This window comes from Cricetulus griseus, chromosome X (assembly GCF_003668045.3).
Source record: "Cricetulus griseus strain 17A/GY chromosome X, alternate assembly CriGri-PICRH-1.0, whole genome shotgun sequence".
Taxonomy (NCBI): domain Eukaryota; kingdom Metazoa; phylum Chordata; class Mammalia; order Rodentia; family Cricetidae; genus Cricetulus; species Cricetulus griseus.
In genome coordinates, this window is record NC_048604.1 from 108,346,568 (window position 1) to 108,365,096 (window position 18,529).

Here is an 18,529-nt window from a genome sequence, read left to right on the forward strand (position 1 = left end):
TGCCTTGGTCCTGACTCAACGAGGTGATGGGACAGACTTAGTTGACATCCTAGGGGAGGCTTTACCCTCTCTGAGGAGCAGATGCAGAGTGGAATGGGGAGAAGGAGGGAAGAGTGGGAGGAGAGGAGGGAGGGGATCTGGGATTGGAATGTAAAAAGTTAATTTAAAAAATCTCAATGAATTACCAAGCAGTGGTGGCCCAGGCCTTTAATCCCAGTACTCAGAAGGCAGAGGCAGGCAAAAGGATTTCTAAGTTTGAAGGCCATCCTGGTCTACAGAGTGAGCTCCAGGACAGTCAGGGCTACATAGTGAGATCCTGTGTAGAAAACAAAACAAAATCACAGTCAACCATTTCTAGATTACTAATATGATGTGGATGCTGTATTCATTTTTAACTTCTTTTTATTGAACTATACATTTTCCCCAATCCCCTTCCCTCATCCCTTGTCCCCTTCTACCCTTCCCCATGCCCCCATGCTCCCAAATTACTCAGGAGATCTTGTCGTTTTCCCCTTCCTAGGCAGATCTGTGTGTGTCTCTCTTAGGCTCCTCTTTCTTACCTAGCTTCCCTGTGGTTGTGGACTGTAGGCTGGTTGTCCTTTGCTTTAAGTATAATATCCACTTATGAGTGAGTACATATTATATTTGTCTTTATGGGGTTTGGGTTACCTCACTCAGGATGGTTTTTTTCTAGTTCTATACATTTGCCTGCAAATTTCAAGATGCTATTGTTTTTGTACGGCTGAGTAGTACTCCATTGTGTAAATGTACCACAATTTCTTTATCCATTCTTTGGCTGAGGGGTATCTAGGTTGTTTCCAGGTTCTGACTATTAACAATAAAGCTGCTACGAACATAGTTGAATAGATGTCCTTGTGGTGTGAGTGTGCATCCTTTGTGTATATGCCCAAAATTGGTATTGCTGTGTCTTGTGGTAGATTGAATCTAAATTTTCTGAGAGACTTTCATATTGATTTCCAAAGCAGCTGAACAAGTTTGCACTCCCACCGGGCATGGTGGCACATGCTTTTAATCCCAGCACTTTGGAGGCAGAAGCAGGTGGATCTCTATGAGTTCCCAGACAGCCAGGAATATTACAAAGAGAAACCCTGTCTCAAAAAACCAAAACAAATAGACAAATAAATAAATAATATCAAAATGAGTCTTACGTATAACTTGGGCTGGAGCTGGGCAGTGGTGGCACTCACCTTTAATCTCAGCATTCTGGAGGCAGAGGCAGGTGGATCTCTGTGAGTTTGAGGCCAGCCTGGTCTACAGAGCGAGTTCCAGGACAGGCTCCAAAGCAATACAGAGAAACCCTGTCTCAAAAAACAAAAAATAAACCAAAGCAAAAAAGAATTGCAATGTCCTCTTGATGGATTTTTCCTTTGAGTATGTACTGTCCTACCCTATCTCTTCTAAATACTTTTAGTTTGAAGTCTGTTTTGTCAGATAAGAAAATGGCAGCGAGAGGGGGGATGAGAAAAGAAAGAAAATGGCTACACCATCTTGTTTTTTTTTGGTCTATTTGCTTGGAATACTTTTTTCATCTTTTTATCCTGAGGTGATTGATGTCCATCCTTGAAGTTAAGGTGTTTCTTGGATCAAGCAGAAAGATGGATCCCATTTTCCCATCCATTCTGGTAGTCTGTGTCTTTTTATTGGAAAATTGAGACCCTTGATGTTGAGAAATATCAGTGAGCAGTGTTTTTTAAGGTTTTTCAAGACAGGGTTTCTCTGTGTAGCTTTGGAGCCTGTCCTGGAACTCACTCTGTAAACCAGACTGGCCTTGAACTCACAGAGATCTGCCTGTCTCTGCCTCCCAAGTTTTGGGTTTACAGGTGTTAGCAGCACTACCTGGCTAGTATTTTGATCCTTATGTCCTGTGGAGACTTTCTTTTCTCATCCAGTCTATTTGGTGTTCTGTATGCTTCTTGTACATTGACAGGCATCTTCTTAAATTTTGTGTTAATTTATATTTAAAACAATCTTATTTTACATACTAATCCCAATTTCCTGTCCTCCCACTCCCCCCACCATCTACCCATCCCATCCAGAAATCCACTCCTCAGAGAGGGTGAGACCTCCCATAGGCGATCATCAGTCTGTCACATCATTTGGGGTGGAACGAAGGCACTCCACCCTGTATCTAGGCTGAGAGACTATTCCCCCATAGGGAATGGGCTTCAAAAAACCAGTCCCCTCACCAGGGATGAATACTGGTTCCATTGCCAGTGGCCCCATAAACTGCCCAAGCCTGCCAACTGACGCCCATGTTCAGGGGGCCTGGTTCAGTCCTATGCTGGTTCTCCAGCTGTCAGTCTGGAGTCCATGATCTCCCACTTGTTCAGGTCTTGACCCAATATGGTCTTGACCCTTTTGCTCATCACTCTCCTCCCTCTCTACAACTAGAGTCCAGGAGTTTGGCTCAGTGCTTAGCTGTGGATCTCTACTTCTGTTTCCATCAGTTACTGGATGAAGACTCTGTGGTGACATATAAGGTAGTCACCAATCTCATTATAGGGGAAGGGCATTTAAGGATAGCCTCTCCACTATTGCTTAGATTCCTAGTTGGGGTCATCCTTGTGGATTCCTGGGAATTTCCCTAGTGACAGGTTTCTCGTTAACCCCATAATGGCTCCCTTGCCGTTCCCCCAACTCAACCTTTCTGATCCCTCATGTTCTCCTTCCCATCTCCTCTTCATCTTCTTTAGGTTACAGAAATTTTCTTCTATGATTTTATTGAAGATATTTTCTGGGCCTTTGACCTGGGATTCTTCTCCTTTCTCTATTCTATTATTCTTAGATTTAGTCTTTTCATCGTGTCCTAGATTTCCTGGATGTTTTATGCCAGGAGTTTTTAGACTTAATATTTTCTTTGACCAAAGTATCCATTTCTTCTATCACGTTGGTGGTCAATGCCTATGACTCTCTCTTCCATGTTTTATATTCTATTGATGAAGCTTGCCTCTACCATTCCTGATCAAGTTCCTAAATTTTTATTTCCAGATTTCCCTCAGGTTGGCTTTTCTTTATTGATTCTATTTCCATTTTTAGGTCATGAACAGTTTTATTAATTTCCTTCCACTGTCAGTGTTTTCATAGATCTCTTTAAGGGATTTATTCATTTCCTCTTTAAGGACTTCCATCATATTCATAAAGTCAATTTTAAGGTCTTTTTATTGTGCTTCAGCTGTGTTGGAATATTCAGGGCCTGCTGTGGTAGGGTTGCTGGGCTCCAGTGGTGACATATAATATTGGCTGTAATTGATTGTGTTTTACACTGGTGTCTAGGCATCTAGGATTGGGCAGAATACAAATTTCGGTGTTGATATCTGGTCTTTGTTGGATGAGTGTTTTGTTCCTTGGTTTCTTTTTTTTTTCCCCTGTGGCTCTTAGGAGAGTGCGTTCGCTGTGCGTTGCCTAACAAGCAATTCGTTGGGGGTCCTGATAGGTATGGCCACTGGTAGTTCCAGGTGAAACATGTTTCTGGGTATTTGAAGCTGACATTTAGGAATGGGGAGGGCCTGGGGAGGGGGTTAGGGGTTCACAGGAGGGAGGAAAACAGGATGTTCCACTGGGATGTGCTTAGTCCCCTGGGAATGGTGGGGCAGAATGAAGAGGCCACAGCAGAAGGTTTGCTACAGAGCTGGAGAGTGGGGGATGGACTTGGAGGAATGGAGGGAAAGGTGAAGATCTGTTTCTCACTCTGACATGGCCTGTGGCAGTGCCTGCTGGAGTGAGGGAAAATATGTGCGATCCCCTGGAGATAGGGTGGGGGGAAGGGAGGCTGCGGCAGGTGTTCTGCAGCAGAGCTGGAGAAGAGACTGGGGGTGGGTTGGATTTAGAGGAGCAGAGGGAGAGATGCAGATCTACAGTAAGCCTACCTGCTTTCATAGCTGGAGTAAAGCAGCCACTGGTAGTCTTAACTACATTGTATGTATCTGCAACCACTGATTTTTCCTTTCTTTTGTTTGGTTCTGGTGTTTTGAAACAAAGTCTCATCTGAGGATATTCTCCCTTACCCCTCATCTTCCCTTTTCTCATCTCTCCCTCCTCAAAATGAGTATTTTTGATATACAGTTAATCAAATTCTCAAATGTTATGCTTGTGGATACGGGGAAGCCAACAGTACTCTGTGTGAAAATAAATAAATCCTTGCCAGATATAGTGGCATACACCTTTAACCACATCGCTGGAGAGTCAGAAGCAAGAGCAGCAGGAGTTTGAGGCTGAACTGGGCTACATAGCGAATTCCAGGCCAGCCTGAGCTATATGATACTGTGTTTCTAAAATGAATATAAAGCCTTGAGTAGACCATAGCACAGTATACTAAAGGTTGGAAGGAGAGAAAAGGAAAATAGAGGTCACTTTGGAGGCTCTTACCCTTGCAGGAACTATTTAAGGACCACTGGATCTGGTTAGGGAGAGTTAGGAAGGCTGTTAGTGGCATTGCAGGAAGTCAAGGGTTTTACGAAAATGGTATAAAAAAAGAAAAGTGTTGGATGAGAGAGAGGATCATGAAAATGGGCAGAAGCAGGGAAACAGTCCTGGGCTGTGTTGGTGGCAGTTCAAGGAAGCCCCCAGTGGAAATGATCTGGTACTGCATTAATGAAGTGAAAGGACACATTACACTGTACTTTGGCTACTTTTGGATTGCATATTTACCGATGCCTTATGTTACTTCTTAGAATATTGAAGCACCTATCACACTCATTTAGCATGTAGTTTTGAACTGGTGGTGCCTCATGCAGAATATTGCCACCAGTTCCAGGCCAGTCTGGGTTACACTCACACAGGCAAAACACCCATACAACATAAAATAAAATAAAATAAAAATTCAAGCAAAAAAGAAAACAAAACAGTTTTTGAACATCTACAGAAATAAGATGAACTGGGTCCGTATACTTTCCGTGTGTTCTGGTTGGGGAAAGAGAACTAAAAATTACATGGATGTGTAGGCTGAGGAACAGTTCTTCAACTTTTGAAGATGATGTATTCGTAGTTTCACATTTCTCCAATTAAATGAAAATCAGAAACAGATTTGGACTTCTATTCACCAGATTAACCAGCTCTCCATTACCATGCTCTTGGACTTTTCTTTCCTCTTGATGTATCTAGCAATCTATACACTCCGAAAAAGGAGGCTGCCCAGATACAAAGGGGTGGGGACTGAGGGATGGTCTACTGCCCCGACTGCCATTGTATGTCATTGCCACAACGTGTCGCTATTGACCACTTGTCAGATTCCATCCAATGATGCTGGCCTAGCTGGCCACCTTTCCTAGCATACTGCTTTTCTTTTTAGGAGACATTATCTGTTCTGCAGCACTGGAAGGTGTTTACCTTTCATAAACTCTTGCTCTTTCCATTCTCTAGGGTACACTCCTAGAGTCGAGGGGCATTACCTTTCAATCTCTGAAATCCCTTGTCTTGTTACTTGTCTCCAACAATATGGGAGAGTCCATATTGGATGAATACACAGGGGTATTGTTGTTGCTGTTTGTAATTTTTCATTCAGAAAAAATATCTTCCCAACCTCATTCACCCAAAGAAGAACAAGGGTGAGGTCATTTATGTGGTTCTTGGTCACTCAGCATTCGTTCACTATTCTTTTGATAACAGAATCATGTTTGGGGAGATTTGTTTTTAAGACAAGTTTCTACTGTCTACCACAGGCTGGCCTGAAACTGGAGATCCTCCTGACTCTACCCCTTGAGTTCCAGGATTGTATGCAAACCACCGTCTCTGGATGAAGATTATCTTATTCTCTGGTGCTGGGAATGGAATTCAGAGCCTTTTCATTACAGGAGGGTGCTCTACCACTGATCTACACCCCCGGACCTTATTTAAGATATATAAATGATAATGTCTCCTATTGGATATAATCTGTCAGGACTGTCAGCTGTGGTATCCTGCCCTCTAGTCAAAGATGGGCTCATGTCCCAAGCCAGTTTAGATTAAGGTAGTAAGTACATCTCTAAATTCTAATAAGCATACAAATTGCCTTGGTATCTTACTATAACATAGTTTCTGAGTCAGTAAGCCTGAGAGGCTTTAGTCCTGCTAAAGCTCCCAGGTGATCCTAATGCTGCTGGTCCACACATTGTTTCTTGAGTAAATAGGGAGTGAACAATAGGTAGTGTGCCTTCATCGAACCACGGCAACCTAAAAAACACATTCTTCAGTCTTCTGTTTCATTTTGTAAACTTCATGTGTGTGTGTGTGTGTGAAAACACCAAATAGCCATGTTTAGTGGCCCACACCTGTAATCCAACCACATGGGAGATGGTGGCAAAATTGCTGCAAGTTCAGGGCCTGCCTGGTCTAGTATTGAATTTCAGACCAGCCTGGGCTACAAAATGAGACCCTGTGTCAAAAACAAACACTTGAGCCAGGTGTGGTGGTACATGGCTTTAATCCCAGAACTTGAGAGACAGAAACCAAACCAAACCAAACCAAACACTTGATAGCGCATTCCTCCCAACACTTGGCTGGTAGAGGGAGAAAGATCAGGAATTCAAGGTTTTCCTTGGCTACATAGCAAGTTTGAGACCAGCCTGGCCTACATAAGATCCTGTCAAGTATTAGTAATGTTGTTGTTCAAGTTACTGGAAGGCCATGTTCAAAACATTAAAAATGTAGTAGTTTACTAAGGGCTTGAGGGAGATATATTTAAGATGTGATCAGTTTTTTGACCCAAATTCTCATCAAAAACTTGATCTTCTAACTTTAAATATCAGGCTGTAACAGATTGCTACCGTTGATATGATTATTCCAGAAAGTTCTTCCAATAAATAAAAAAAAAACAGACGTATCTCAATGAGTATTAATCTTTGATTAAAGCCTCATATAAAGTTTTTAGAGCTAGAACTTGGATACAGTGTTCTGCCTGCATGTATGCCTGCAGGTCAGAAGAGGGTGCCAAATCTCATTACACATGATTGTGAGCCACCATGTGGTTGCTGGGAATTGAACTCAGGACCTCTGGAAGAGCAGCCAGTGCTCTAAACCTCTGTGTCATTTCTCCAGGCCCCTGCCCCCAGTAGAGGTCTTATTCCCTTTTGAAACATCATGAGCTGGGCCTGTACTGTCTGTGTTTTTCTCAGTATTGTTGCCTTCCAAACTTCCATAAGAATGTCCCATTAGGCTCTACTTATAGCATTCTCAGGCTTTTTTAGTCCCCAGTCCTAAACTCTTTCATGTTTCATTCACAAACCAGCTCCAAAGGTCTAAGAAATATACAGTGTCCTAGTTTGTTTTCTATTGCTGTGATGAAAACCATGACCAAAAGTAACTTGATGAAAGAAAGGGTTTATTTGCCTTATACTTCATTGTCACAGTCCATCTTGAAGGGAAGACAAGGCAGGGACGCAAGGCAAGAACCTGAAGGCAGACACTTGAAGCAGAAACCATACAGGACCTCTGATTGCTGGCTTGCTTTCCGTGGTTGCTCAGGCTCATTTCTTATAGTGCCCAGGACCATTAGCAAAGGGGTGGCATTGCCCACGGTGGGCTGGACCCTCCCACATCAATAATTAATCAAGAAAATCCACGTTTAAATTGCCCACAGGACAATCTGGTGGAGGTATTTTCTCTGCCTGAGGACCTCTCTTCCCAGCTGACTTCAGTTTGTGTCAAGTTGACAACAATCTAACAAACGTAGTCAGGGTTCTCACAACAATGGCTCCCCATCTTGGTACCAGCTGTCTGTATTAGTTACTCTTTTCATTGCTATGACAAAATACCCAATCAAAGCAGCTTCAGGGGGCTGGAGAGATAGCTCAGAGGTTAAGAGCACTGGCTGCTCTTCCAGAGATCTTGAGTTCAATTCCCAGCAACCACATGGTGGCTCACAACCAACTATAATGAGATCTGGTGCCCTCAATAAATAAATAAATAAAACCCTAAAAAAAAAAGCAGCTTCAACAAGGAACACTTTGTTTCCGCTCACATTTCAAAGGTATAATCCATCATGGCAAGGAAGTCATGGTGAAAAGAGTGGGAGGTGGCCAGTCATATTGCATCCTCACTCAGGAAGCAGTCAGATGAAAGCTGGTACTCAGCTTGTCTCTCATTTATACTCAGTGAGAGACCCTAGCCCACGGAATGGCTACCTACTTCAGCTACCCATATCTAGACACTCACTCAGACACACCCAGAGGCTTTTTTCCCCCAAGGAAGACTCTGGATCTTGTCAAATTGACATATTAGCCGTCAAAAATAGCCAGCACCAATAAGTAAGTAAATGAAGTTCTACAGAATACCATACCCCTGCAACCCCAGTGCTTAGGGAGCAAAGGTAAGAGAATCCAGTTTTAGGCCAGCCTGGTCTAAGTGGTGAGAGCCTATCTGTGCACTACCACCACCAAGTTTAGGCACAGGTAGGTCCTCTGTGCAGGATTTTTTTTAAAGTTTATTTATTATGTACACAGTGTTCTGCCTGCAAGAATGCCTGCAGGCCATAAGAGGGCACCATATCTCATTACAGATGGTTGTGAGCCACCATGTGGTTGCTGGGAATTGAACTCAGGACCTTTAGGAACAACAGGTAGTGCTCTTAACCACTGAGCTGTCTCTCCCACCCTGTCTGTGCAGGATTTTAAGGTTACAATCTTATATGTGGCTCAGGCTACAGTCTTTTTTGTTTGCTTGCTTGTTTTGTTTTGTTTTTCTAGACAGGATTTCTCTGTGCAACACCCTAACTGTCCTGGCACTCATTCTATAGACCAAGCTGGCCTCGAACTCACAGAGGTGTGACTGCCTGTGTCTTCCAAGTGCTGGGATTAAAGACATGTGCCACCACACCAGGCTCAGGCTACAATCTTGTATGGCGTGTGGGTCTTCTTTCAAGCTCACATAATTGTAGGTGTAGAGATAACACCCTCAAACCCTGTGGGCCCTATTAGTCTATGACAAGATATGGGATAATGAACCTATTTTAAACTAACATTTGAAGGAACATGATTTCTCATACTACTTGCTATTGGGGAATATATGGAGCCTTGGAGACAAAGCCATGTAAATAAAATGTTGGCAAGCCAAAGAACAGTGAAGACACACAGGTACTTGATTTCTCCCCATTAGAAATTGACCTAGGTGGAAACCCCATAAGAATGAAGAGAATCTAGGCTTAAAAGTTCCTGGAATCCCTAACTATTGGCTTTTATCCATAATGGTATCCATGACCCCAAAATAGATAAATAAATAAATCTTAAAAAAGAACCAGGCTAGAGATAATTGAAATTGTGTTTTAACAAAGAATCTGGCTTAATACTACTTAAGTTCTGAGAACTGAAGTGAAGATTAATTCAAAAGTAATAGATTAATTTGTTTAGTAGAGGAGATCTGGATGGAAGTATTTGTGCTGTGTCATTGTCACTACTTATCCAGGCCTACTGTCAAAGCAACAGGTGGAACAAAAAGATAGGAAAATGTGATGTTTGGTGCGGAAAAGAGAAAATTTAAAGGTGCAGACAAGATAGATCATGAGAAAGTACCTTGTAACTGCTAAAGAGGTTAGGAAACAGTCAACCCCCAAAATATACATACTAGTAGCATTATATGGACTGAACATATACATATATGTATATACACAAACATCTATGCATGCAATAACAATTGTGAAAAAAAGAGGCCATGAATTTGAAGAAGAGCAGTGAGGGGTATATGGGAGAGTTTGGCAGGAGAAAAGGGAAGGGAGAATGTAAGTATACTATAATCTCAAAAATAAAAACTTAAATTTAAAACAAAACAGAAACTGAAGGGAAAAATGAAAATCTAAGAGAGATGGAGACAGGCAGACAGACAGAGAGGTTAGCACATTAACAGAATCCTCCTGGGGCCTGGAGAAATGAGTCAGTGGTTAAGAGCCCCTATTGGTCTTCTGAAGGATGGGACCTCAGTTCTGAGCACCCATATCAGGCGGCTCACAGCTGTGGCATCTGTGCCATGACTAAGTCTGAGTATTGGGCAAAAGCCTGGAGATTTAATTAAAAGCAGAGAAGTCCGGCCACTTGTGCTATGTGCATCTGTCCAACTTTATTCCTCTTCTTTATTCCAGGGGAAGAGCAGCCTTATATACACTTATAGCACAGTGGGAAAACCCCAGGTGTAAGAGCTCCTGGAGAAACACCAGGGGTAAGAGCTCGTGGAAGAAAAGTTCGTGTTTTCCCAGGGGTAGTGGGGGTGATGCCAGGGCTGTAAGCCAGAACTAGAAAACAGGATGCACCTGCGGTGATTGGCTGACAAGCAACTCACAGAGACCCATGGGGGCCTGGAACCCAACACACAGCCACTTGTAACTCCAGCTGCAAGGGATCTGACACACTTTCTTTTGTACTCCACAAGCATCTGCACTGGGCGCGCGCGCGCGCACACACACACACACACACACACACACACACACACACACACACGGAGTTATGTGAGAAGTTTTATTGGGGGAAGAGAAGAGAGTAAGGGATGGGATAGGGGAGGGGGAGAGAGAAATAGAGACAGAAAGATAGAGGGGGAGAGGGAGGGAGGGAGAGAGGGAGGAAAAAAGAGAGAGGTAAAGACCTGCGTGCCTCTTCAGAGAAACAACGAAGGAAAGAGCTTCTTTTTTGTTGTTTGAGACAGGGTTTCTCTGTGTAACAGCCCTGGCTGTCCTGGAACTCACTCCGTAGATCAGGCTGGCCACAAACTCACAGAGAGCCACCTACCTCTGACTTCCAAGTGCTGGGATTAAAGTCATGAGCCATCACCACCCAGCCACAGAGAGAGATTGTAAAAGAGAGAGAATGCTGTGCCCTAAGATAATAAGAAAGATGCCCTGCAGTTCCTCAGGAAATGGGGAATCAGTCTACCTCAAGATCCAGCAATTCCACTCTTAGGCATATACCCAAAGGATGCACATTCATACACCAAGGATATCTGAGCCGGCCTTTAATCCCAGCACTCAGGAGGCAGAGGCAGGTCTTCAAAGAGAGTTCCAGGACAGTCTCCAAACTTACAGAGAAACCCTGTCTCAAAAAACAAAACAAAACAAACAAACAAACAAACAAAATAACAAGGATATCTGTTCAACTATATTCATAGCAGCATTATTTGTAGCCAGAACCTGGAAGTAACCTAGATTCCCCTCAACTGAAGAATGGATTGAGAAAATGTAGTACATCTATACATTGGAGTACTACTCAGCAGAAAAAAGCAATGGAATCTTGAAATTCGCAGGCAAATGGATGGAACTAGAAGAAACCATCCTGAGTGAGGTAACCCAGTCACAAAAAGACAAACATGGTATGTACTCACTCATATTTGGATTTTAGACATAGAGCAAAGGATTACCAGCCTACAACCCACATGGCCAGAGCAGCTAGGAAACAAAGAGAACCCTAAGAGAGACATACAGGGTCCCCTGGAGAAGGGGAAAGGGACAAGATCTCCTGAGCAAATTGGGAGCATAGCAGGAGGGGAGAGGGAGTTAGGAGAAAGAGAAGGGGAGAAGAGGGGAGAGGAGGACATGAGGGAGCAGGAAGTTTGAGTCTGGGGAAGAATAGAGGAGAGCTAGAAAAGAGATACTTTAATAGAGGGAGCCATTATAGGTTTAAAGAGAAATCTGGCACCAGGGAAATGTCCAGAGATATACTAGGATGACACCAATTAAGAATCTAAGCAATAGGGGAGAGGCTATCTTAAATGCTCTTCCCCTATAATGAGATTGATGACTACCTTATATGCCATCCTAGAGCCTTCATCCAGTAGCTGATAGAAGCAGAAGCAGACACCCACAGCTAAACAATGAGCCAAATCCTGGAATCCAGTTGCAGAGAGGGAGGAGTGATGAGGAAAGGGGTCAAGACCAGTCTGGGGAAACCCACAGAAACAGCTGACCTGAACAAGGGGGAACTCATGGACCCCAGAACGACAGCTTGGAAAACAGCATAGGACAGAACCAGGCCCCCTGCACGTAGGTGTCAGTTACGAGGCCTGGACAGTCTGTGGGGCCTCTGGTAATGGAACAGCATTTATACTTAGTGTATGAATGGACATTGGTAGCCCATTCCACATAGAGGGATATTCTCTTAGCCTAGACACACAAGGAGGGCCTGGGCCCTGCCCCAAATGATGTGACAGACTTTGATGATCCCTCATAGAAGGCCTTACCCTTTCTACGGAGCAGAAGAGGGATAAGATGGGGGTCAGTGGGGGACATGGGAGAATGGGAGGGAGAGGGAACTGGGATTGATATATAAAATAAGATTGTTTCTAGTAGATTAGAAGAAAGGACACATGATAGGTAGGATTTTAGTGGGGGGGTAGTAGGGGAGGAAGGGAGGGAGAAGGGAACTGGGATTGACATGTAATCCAATCTTGTTTGTAATTCAAATATATAAAAATTAAATACAAAAGAAAAAAGATTGTTTCTAATTTAAATAAAAAGAAAGAAAAGAAAGAAAGATGCACTGAAGCTCCATCTTACAAAACTCTTGTGAAATTTGAAAAGCAAAAACAGCTATTTCCTGCTGGAAAACAACCACTTAGGAAGGTGCTGCCCAGAGTCAGCCTAGAGGCAGAGGTTCAAGGGCAGGGCAGGCTATATCTCAAACTGGCAGGAGGGTTTGGCAGGTCTATCCACATGATACTTGTTAGTTTTATAGGCATGATAGATGCTAGAGTGAGGGGGCATGGAGGCATGTTTCAATGTTCCAGAAGACCATGGAGGCCAACCAATGTAACTCAGGATTGGATTTTCTTCAGGGAGGCCCTAAGAGGCCATTGAGTAAAGTTGTGAATGTAAAGCCTATATTTCAATGGAGACCTCAGAATATTAGAGACACAAGGACTGAGGAAACCTGCAGGCATGGAGTAGAACTGGCTCAAGACAGAGGCTATGTGTGTTGCAGGAACCAAGGTTGAATGTGCAGTATTCCCAAAGCCCTTAGTAGACCAGCTAATTCCATTGCCAGCCCCAGATGCCCAACATGGAGCGGCACGACTTGGTGTTTCCCTGCTGAGTTTTGTCTTACTGTGGTTTGATGTTTCCTTGCAGATTTCCCATTTCGTTTTTAAGAAAAAATGTGGAATACTTCATGAATTTGCATGTCATCCTTGCACAGGGACCATGCTAATCTTTTCTATATCATTCCAATTTTAGTATATATGTGCTGCCATAGTAAGCATCCATTTCTTTTTTTAATAATTTATTTTTGTTTTATTTGCATTGGTATTTTGTCTGTATGTATGTCTGTGTGAGGGTGTCAGATCTTGGAGTTACAGTTGTTAGTTGCCATGTGGGTACTGGGAACTGAACCCAGGTCCCCTGGAAGAGCACTCAGTGCTCCTAACCATCCCAGCATCTCTCCAGCCCCCCATTTCTTTTTGTGCCATTTTATGTTGAAAATGTGTAAATTGGTGTGTGTGTGTGTGTCTGTGTATGTCTGTGTGTCTGTGTGTCTGTGTGTCTGTGTGTGTACTGGTGCTAAGAAGTCAGCCTTGGGTGTCCCTCCATAGAAGCAACCTACTTTTCTTGAAACAAGGCTTCATATTAGTCTGAAACTCTCCAGGTAAGGTTGGCTGGCTGGCCAGAGAGCCATAAGGATCTGCCTCCCTAGAGCTGAGAATACAATTGTGGATCACACCTGAGTTTTCTTTGTTTTTGTTTTAAATTTGTTTTTCTTTTTGTGACAGGGCTTCTCTGTGGAACCGTCCTGGATGTCCAAGAACTTGATTTGTAGACAGGCTGGCCTCAAACTCACAGAGATCCACCTGCCTCTAACTCCCAAGTGCTGGGATTAAAGGCGTGCGCCACCGCTATCTGGTGTTTTTTGTTTTTTGTTTTTTGTTTTTTTTTAATGTGGGCTCTTGGAACCAAACTCAGGTCTTCCTGCTTACAAGGTCTTCCTACTAACTAAGCCACCACCCTAGCCCAAGCTGATTTTTCATGTTGTAGGGGCTCACAGTTAAGAAGCTGCCAATGGGGCTGGAGAGATTGCTTAGTGTTTAAGTTCTGAGATTGCTTAGTGTTTTAGTCTTGAGTTCAATTCCCAGCAATCACATGATGGCTCACAGTCATATGTAACAAGATCTGCTGCCCTCTTCTGGCCTGCAGGGACACATGCAGACAGAACACTGTATTCATAATAAATAAATAAATAAATCTTTTTAAAGAAAAAAAAAAAGAGGTTGCCCGAGTCTTAGAAAAGGCTCTGCTCTTGCACTTTTGAACAGTCCTGAAACTGTTAATGACTATGGGGACTCCTGATGTTGGATTGGATGCATGCTGCATTTAGAGATGACCATGAATATATAAGGAACAAAGGATGGGAAGTTGCCACTGAAAAACAATATGTTTGGGTGTCAAATGTGACTTTGTGATGATTAATATCATCAGCTTGGCAGTGTATAGAATCACCTAGGAGATAGAACTTTTGGCAGGCCTATAAGGAATTTTCTAGAGCAGGTTAACTGAGGTAGAAAGACATGCCCTAGATGTGGGCAGCACCATTCCATGGGCTTGGGTTCCAGACTGAAAAAAATGGAGAAAGAAAAAAATTGAAATGGCAGTAATACTCGGTCATGGTCTGCCAGCGTCCCCGTGGAATAATCTGGGGAAAGCTGAAAAATAGCTATCCTAAGAGTAACAGACACTCTGCAGCTGGACAAAAGGCCATTCCCAGGGCGGCAGCAGCATTAGCAGAAGGAGAAGGGTTGGGGGGACTCCTCCTCTTGGCACCGAGTGCCTGGCACTAGGCAATTAACGGAGAGAAACAAGATGCCATTTCAAAAGACTTCTGCTGTGTCAGCAGCTCAGCAGCCCAAGGCCTTCTGTGAAACACGCTCTTGAGAAATTCAGACCAGGAGTCATGGGACTGTGGAAAAGAAACATTGAATCGGACCCACACAGTATTCAGCTAGCTGAAAACTTGATGGGAACTAAAGGCAACAGCAGAACTATTGCACAGAGTCCAATCAGTTCCTGGGACACTGGGAAAAACTGCACCGAGTAATGTCAGCATTTGCCACCAGGACCATGGTGGCATTTGTGGAGGTATCACCATCATCTGAAATTTTGCCTGTAGAGCACTGCTCATAGGCTGGGACAGCAATATAATTCACTCATCCAAAGCAAGATTCAAAGAGGAAAATGGGACTGACCATTGCAAAGGAGCTCAGAACAGTAAGATAGGATTCTAGGAGCCAGGAAAAGAACACAGAAAATACAGAAAGAATCCAGCAGTCAGGCCAGTCAGTCCTGTGTGTCCACATGGCTCTCTTCCTGTCCTTCACATACATTCCTGCTTTATTTAACTCAGTGTCAAATCACCCCACCAGTATGGCCCTGCTCTGTTCTTTCCCTCTCCCTCTCTCTTTAATATTTCCTTCTCCTCTTTCTTCTCCCAAAGAACAAAGATTGGCATGGTTGGCAGGATCTCTGCAGCTTAGCCTCCTGAGAGATGAGGACACTACCACATTGTCTGACAACATATATTTAGCTGTCCCTTTCCAGTCTACCTTTACCTCAAACATCCTCATCTCTTGTCCCCTTTGCCCTCACAGTTCTCCTTTCTACATTTCTCTCTACTTTTAGCAACTCAGTACTAATCACTTGCCATATTGTCTTCTTTTTATATTTTCTTTTGAATCTTACCCACAGTAACCAATATGTTAGTACTCAAAGCATTACCACTGTCCCTTACTCCCAAAAATGAATGGCACTTAAAGGGTGTTTGGTAGTTGACTATTCTTTTATTTTAATGTGTCTATCTCTGGATAGTAACTGCTGTCAGAGACAATATTCCACTTGTGGGTAGGGGGAGATAGAGCCTGGTGGGCTAAATGCAAGTATAGCATGGGAAAATTATACCTTAACCCTACTATAGAACACCAAATTGACAAATAGAATGACTAGAAAAGAACCTTCCCACATCATATTATAATTAAAACGCAAGCTATACAAAAAATAGAGTATTAAAAGCTGCAAGAGAGAAATACCAGTGGGGGGGGATTGCAGGAGTCAGAAGAGTCAAGGACATTATGAGAACTAGGGCAACAGAATCAACTAAACAGTGCTTATAGGGGCTCACAGAAACTGAAGCAAAAAAACATAGACCCTATATAGGTCTGAGCCAGGTCCTCTCCATATACGTGATGGATGTGTAGCTTGGTGTTCTTGTGGGACTTCTAACAGTGGGAGTACAATGGGTGCCTGTGCTTGGTATCCTGTTCCTCCTACTGAGTTTGCCACATCCGGCCATGATATGATAGGGTTTGTGTCCTTGTCTTATTGTATCTTGTTATGCTATGTTTGGTGGATATCTCTGGGAGACTTGATACTTTTTTAAGGGAAACAGGAGGAATTTATCTGGGGGAGGCAGAGAAGGGGAGACTTGGAAGAGTGGAGGGAAGGGAAGGGAAAAAGCTGTCCAGATGTAATGAGGGAAAGGGAGATGGAAAGGGAGAAGGGAAGGGAGAGAGAGAGAAATACCAAGTCATACAAAGAGGCAGGCTGATAAGAACAATGGTTGCCGGGCAGTGGTGGCACACACCTTTAATCCCAGCACTCTGGAGGCAGAGGCAGGAGGATCTCTGTAAGTTCGAGACCAGCTTGGTCTACAAGAGCTAGCTAGTTCCAGGACAGCCTCCAAAGTCACAGAGAAACCCTGCCTCGAAAAACCAAAAACCAAAAACTAAAAAACAAAACAAAACAAAAAAGAACAGCAGACTGATTTCTCAATAGAAATGTAAGAGCCAGTAGGAATTGGGATAATTTGCATCAAGTTCTGAAGGACCACAACCACCAATCCTGACTACTATTCCCAGCAAAGCTATCTGGCATAATTGAAGGTGTGGGAAGGGGGAAGAATGATTTACCAGGATAAAAACAGGCTTAAAGAATTTATGACCACTAAGCTAGTTCTGCAGAAGATAGTGGAAACAATTATGTGGACTGAGAGTGAAAGACCCCAGACCCCTAAGGGCCTCAGGATCCCGAGGAGCCCCTGAGACTCAGAAACCAGACCAAGAGCTGCAAAAGCAAGAAGATTTATTGAACGAATGTGGATTTGGGTGTCAGCAATATCGGGAAAGCTGCACGCCCCAGCATGGGGTGCAAGCTCCTTATATAGGAAAATCCACAGATCAGCATACAGGCAAGGGGCACAAAGTGATTGATTACAAAGTATGATCTCATGTTAGAGTGGTCACCCAGGTGTGACCTGCTTTTCTACAAAGGAAAAATCACAGAACGTACCTTGAAAAGTCCTTGATTGTCTGTTGGCCAGCCAGGTGTGACCCAAAGAGGGTTGTCTTGGCGATTGCCCCCGTCTAAACCATAGGATGTGCCCGGGGTTGAGGCCAACTTCCTTGTAATGGGCCAAGGCCTGTGGGAAACTTTTCTCTCTGTGAACTAAAATCTTTCAAGAGGAATGATGAATCCAAGAGTCTACAGGGAGGAAAATGAGGACTGGTGAGGTGGTGCAGCCAGTGAGAGCACTTGCTAAGCCTGAGTTTGCTCCTCATAACCCACAAGGTAGACGATAATAGGCCACAATAATCCTCTGCCCTCCACAGACTCGACTGCATACAAAAATAGATAAATTTAATTTTTTAAATTAAAAATAAAAGAGTAGCCAGAGAGATGACTCAATGGTTGAGTACTTACTGTTCTTCCAGAGGACCTGAGTTCCCAGAACTCAGGCTGAGTAGTTCATAATTACCAGAGTGCAGAGTGGAGATAAAAATATGTCTTTAAAAACAAATAAAAAAAAGCTGGGCGGTGGTAGTGAAGACCTTTGATCCCAGCACTCAGGAGGCAGAGGCAGGCAAATCTCTGAGTTCAAGGCCAGCCTGGTCTACAGAGCGAGTTCCAGGACAGCTACACAGAGAGAAATGCTGTCTCAAAAAAGACAATAATAATAATAACAATAACAACAACAATAATAAATAAGTTAATTAATTACTTAAATAAATAAAAGAAAGTAGACACATTTTGTTAGGTATTGTGACACATACCTCTAGTCCCAGCACTTGCAAGGCATGACAGGAGGATCACGTGTTCCTACTGGTCTGAGCTACTTAGACCTTGTCTCAGAAGATACAAACAAGAACAAATAGACACACTCTACTGAGAGTTTCCTTATCTCATCACTCAATCTACGATATTTCTTCCACCTAACTTGCTTTTTCTCAGATTTATCAGATGAAGAACTGTGCCACTTCCAGTCAAAGACTACACCCTCCACTTGTGCATCTTTGAACTCCCAACCTTCTTGATTCTGCCTCTTAGATTCAGGGCTTGTAGGACTGTGCTGCTATGCCAGGCTTTCATGTCTATTTCTTAAACAATCTTTTCTCATTTACATACCAATCCTGGTTACCACTCCCTCCCCTTCTTCTGCTCTCCCCACCTTCCCCCCTCCCCCTCCCCATCCACTCCTCAGAGAGGGTAAGGCTTCCCATGGGGAGTCATCAAACTCCGGCCCAAAACTTGAAGCAGGACCATGGCCCTCCCCACTATATCTAGGTTGAGTAAGGTATCCCTCCATAG

General features: G+C 43.4%; 1 non-coding gene and 1 pseudogene across 1 annotated transcript; one reads left to right on the forward strand and one right to left on the reverse strand.

Moving 5' to 3' along the window:
- The window catches only part of LOC113839170, a 55,217-nt pseudogene that overhangs the window by 30,432 nt on the left and 6,256 nt on the right, over positions 1-18,529 (forward strand).
- LOC113837595 lies at positions 13,056-13,164 on the reverse strand. Its single transcript, XR_003488272.1, has one exon. It is a non-coding gene; the product is annotated as a U6 spliceosomal RNA (small nuclear RNA).